The sequence below is a fragment of the Stigmatopora nigra genome, unplaced genomic scaffold (assembly GCF_051989575.1).
Source record: "Stigmatopora nigra isolate UIUO_SnigA unplaced genomic scaffold, RoL_Snig_1.1 HiC_scaffold_158, whole genome shotgun sequence".
NCBI lineage: Eukaryota > Metazoa > Chordata > Actinopteri > Syngnathiformes > Syngnathidae > Stigmatopora > Stigmatopora nigra.
The window spans coordinates 12,243-17,500 of record NW_027551690.1 but is presented as its reverse complement, the minus strand read 5'-3'; positions in this window follow the sequence as shown (position 1 = coordinate 17,500).

The window sequence follows — 5,258 nt, the reverse complement described above, 5'->3', positions numbered from 1 at the left end:
GCCTGGAGCCCCTATCCCCGCCGCTGCGGTTCTCATTTTCCTCCATGCTGGTTCTCTTGAGCTCCAGGCTGGTTCTTATTTTCCTCCATGCTGGAGGATGATGACCTCCATGCTGGTTCTTATTTTCCTCCATGCTGGATCTCTCTCGACCTCCAGGCTGGTTCTTATTTTCCTCCAGGCTGGTTCTTATTTTCCTCCATGCTGGTTCTTTCTCGACCTCCAGGCTGGTTCTTATTTTTCCTCCAGGCTGGTTCTTTCTCGACCTCCAGGCTGGTTCTTATTTTCCTCCATGCTGGATCTTTTTTTCACCCTGGTTTTCTTTTTCCCCACCTCCATGGAATAAAGCGTTTTTCATCCAAGTGTGGAGCTCATTACCTCCAGAGTGTGACCGCTGCGTGGCGGTCCCCTCTCTGGAGGTTATGAGCTCCACACTTGGATGAAAAACGCTTTTTTATTTCGACATTTTTCCATTTTACTTTTTTATACCATTTCTTCCATGCTGGTTCTTATTTTCCCTGGTTCTTTTTTCTTCTTCCATGGAATAAAGCGTTTTTCATCCAAGTGTGGAGCTCATTACCTCCAGAGTGGTGCCACTGTATGGTGGTCTGCTCTCTGGATGTGATGAGCTCCATACTTGGATGAAAAACGCTTTTTTATTTCGAATTTTTTCCATTTCATTTATATATCTGTTTATTTAATTCCCTCATTGCTGGTACTAATTTCTTCCATGCTGGTTTCTTTTTTCCCCTGGTTCTTTTTTTCCCCTGGTACTAATATCTTCCATGATAAATAGCGTTTTTCATCCAAGTATTGAGTTCATTCCTCCAGAGATGGGTCACTTTATTGTGCTTGCCCGTTCTGGATGTAATGTGCTCCACACTTGGATGAAAAACGCTTTTTTATTTCGATTTTTTTCCATTTTACTTGTTTATTTTATCAATTTTATTCAAGTGTAGTGTCATCTCCACATGCCCCCCGGGGAAAAAGCACTCTCAGGGGCGAAATACATTAAAAAAACAGCCATACAACAGTATTTTTATCAAAACAACAGGAGCTGGAGCTCTCCAGCTGCCTGTGGAGCTCTCCGTGGTGCTGGTGCGCTCTCCAATGTGCTGGGGCGCTCTCCAATATGCTGCGGCGCTCTCCAGTGTGCAGGGGGGGGTCTCTCCAGAGAATAAAGAAAGCGGAGGGCTTGATCTATTTGGATATGGTTATTTTAAATGATTGTATGCTTGAGTTTTTGACTGTCTCTCAAATAGATTGCAGTACTTAAATGTGTCCGCAAGACGGCGAAAATGAGCACATTTCAGGTTGTAACACATAGGGAAAATGTGCTTATTTTTGTTATTCTTTTTATTCTCCAGCTTCCCTCCCCGTGGAAAATGCACTCCATAACATAAACCCCTAACCCCTAACAATAACACTAACCCCTCACATAAACCCTAAACCCCTCGCATAAACCCTAAAAATAACACTAACCCCTCGCATAAACCCTAACAATAACACTAACCCCTCACATAAACCCTAACCCCTCACATAAACCCTAACAATAACACTAACCCCTCGCATAAACCCTAAAAATAACACTAACCCCTCGCATAAACCCTAACAATAACACTAACCCCTCGCATAAACCCTAACAATAACACTAACCCCTCACATAAACCCTAACCCCTCGCATAAACCCTAAAAATAACACTAACCCCTCGCATAAACCCTAACAATAACACTAACCCCTCGCATAAACCCTAACAATAACACTAACCCCTCACATAAACCCTAACCCCTCACATAAACCCTAACAATAACACTAACCCCTCGCATAAACCCTAACAATAACACTAACCCCTCGCATAAACCCTAACAATAACACTAACCCCTCACATAAACCCTAACCCCTCGCATAAACCCTAAAAATAACACTAACCCCTCGCATAAACCCTAAAAACAACACTAACCCCTCGCATAAACCCTAACAATAACACTAACCCCTCGCATAAACCCTAACAATAACACTAACCCCTCACATAAACCCTAACCCCTCACATAAACCCTAACAATAACACTAACCCCTCACATAAACCCTAACCCCTCACATAAACCCTAACAATAACACTAACCCCTCGCATAAACCCTAACAATAACACTAACCCCTCGCATAAACCCTAACAATAACACTAACCCCTCACATAAACCCTAACCCCTCACATAAACCCTAACAATAACACTAACCCCTCGCATAAACCCTAACAATAACACTAACCCCTCACATAAACCCTAACAATAACACTAACCCCTCACATAAACCCTAACCCCTCGCATAAACCCTAAAAATAACACTAACCCCTCGCATAAACCCTAAAAACAACACTAACCCCTCGCATAAACCCTAACAATAACACTAACCCCTCGCATAAACCCTAACAATAACACTAACCCCTCACATAAACCCTAACCCCTCACATAAACCCTAACAATAACACTAACCCCTCACATAAACCCTAACCCCTCACATAAACCCTAACAATAACACTAACCCCTCGCATAAACCCTAACAATAACACTAACCCCTCGCATAAACCCTAACAATAACACTAACCCCTCACATAAACCCTAACCCCTCACATAAACCCTAACAATAACACTAACCCCTCGCATAAACCCTAACAATAACACTAACCCCTCACATAAACCCTAACAATAACACTAACCCCTCGCATAAACCCTAACAATAACACTAACCCCTCACATAAACCCTAACAATAACACTAACCCCTCACATAAACCCTAACCCCTCACATAAACCCTAACAATAACACTAACCCCTCACATAAACCCTAACCCCAAACAGCAACCCTAACATAAACCCTAACCCCTAACAATAACACTAACCCCCAACAAAAACCCTAACCCCTCACATAAACCCTAACCCCTAACAAAAACCCTAACAATAACACTAACCCCTAACATAAACACTAACCCCTAACATAAACACTAACCCCTCACATAAACCCTAACCCCTAACAAAAACCCTAACAATAACACTAACCCCTAACATAAACACTAACCCCTAACATAAACACTAACCCCTAACATAAACCCTAACCCCTAACAAAAACCCTAACCCCAACCATACCCCTAACCATAACCCTAACCCTAACCCCAACCGTAACCCTAACCATAACCCCAAACATACCCCTAACCCTAACCCCAACCCTAACCCCAAACATACCCCTAACCCTAACCCCAAACATAACCATAACCCCAACCCTAACCCCAAACATACCCCTAACCATAACCCCAACCCCAAACATACCCCTAACCCCAAACATACCCCTAACCCTAACCCCAACTCTAACCCCAACCCCAAACATAACCCTAACCATAACCCCAACCCCAAACATACCCCTAACCCTAACCCCAACCCTAACCCCAAACATAACCCTAACCATAACCCCAACCCCAAAAATACCCCTAAACCTAACCCCAAACATAACCCTAACCCCAACCCTAACCCCAAACATACCCCTAACCCCAAACATACCCCTAACCCTAACCCCAACCCCAAACATACCCCTAACCCCAACCCTAACCCCAAACATACCCCTAACCCCAACCCTAACCCCAACCCCAACCCTAACCCCAAACATACCCCTAACCCCAAACCTAACCCCAACTATACCCCTAACCCCAACCCTAACCCCAAACATACCCCTAACCCTAACCCCAACCCTAACCCTAACCCCAACCCTAACCCCAAACATACCCCTAACCCCAACCCTAACCCCAACCCCAACCCTAACCCCAAACATACCCCTAACCCCAACCCTAACCCCAAACATACCCCTAACCCTAACCCCAACCCTAACCCCAACCCCAACCCTAACCCCAACCCCAACCCTAACCCCAAACATACCCCCAACCCTAACCCCAAACATACCCCTAACCGTAACCCCAACCATAACCCTAACCATAACCCCAACCATACCCCTAACCCTAACCCAAACCCAAACCCTAACCCTAACCCTACCCCTAACCTTTGACCTTTGACCTTTGACCTTTGACCTTTGACCTTTGACCTTAACCATAACCATAACCATAACCATAACCCAAACCAAAACCCAAACCTAAACCACAACCATAACCATAACCACAACCACAACCCTAACCATAACCCTAACCAAAACCCTACCCCTAACCTTTGACCTTTGACCTTTGACCTTTGACCTAAGGAGGTCAAAGGTCAAAGGTCAGGGGTTGGGGTTATGGTTAGGGGTTATTGTTAGGGGTTTTGGTTATTGTTAGGGGTTGCTGTTAGGGTTTGGGTTAATATTAGGGGTTATGGTTATTGTTTGGGGTTACTGTTAGGGTTTGGGGTTATTGTTAGGGGTTGGGGTTATTGTTAGGGTTTGGGTTATTGTTAGGGGTTACTGTTAGGGGTTTTGGTTATTGTTAGGGGTTGCTGTTAGGGTTTGGGTTAATGTTAGGGGTTACTGTTAGGGTTTGGGGTTACTGTTAGGGTTTGGGTTATTGTTAGGGGTTTTGGTTATTGTTAGGGGTTACTGTTAGGGGTTTTGGTTATTGTTAGGGGTTATGGTTATTGTTAGGGGTTACTGTTAGGGTTTGGGGTTATTGTTAGGGGTTTTGGTTATTGTTAGGGTTTTAGTTATTGTTAGGGGTTACTGTTAGGGGTTTTGGTTATTGTTAGGGTTTTAGTTATTGTTAGGGGTTACTGTTAGGGGTTTTGGTTATTGTTAGGGGTTACTGTTAGGGTTTTTGGTTATTGTTAGGGGTTACTGTTAGGGGTTATGGTTATTGTTAGGGTTTTGGTTATTGTTAGGGGTTACTGTTAGGGGTTAGTGTTATTGTTAGGGGTTACTGTTAGGGTTTGGGGTTATTGTTAGGGTTTGGGGTTATTGTTAGGGGTTGTGGTTATTGTTAGGGTTTTGGTTATTGTTAGGGGTTACTGTTAGGGGTTTTTGTTATTGTTAGGGGTTATGGTTATTGTTAGGGGTTACTGTTAGGGGTTTTGGTTACTGTTAGGGGTTACTGTTAGGGTTTTTGGTTATTGTTAGGGGTTACTGTTAGGGGTTATGGTTATTGTTAGGGTTTTGGTTAATGTTAGGGGTTACTGTTAGGGGTTTTGGTTAATGTTAGGGGTTACTGTTAGGGGTTTTGGTTATTGTTGGGGTTTTGGTTATTGTTAGGGGTTAGGGTTATTGTTAGGGGTTATTGTTAGGGGTTTTGGTTACTGTTAG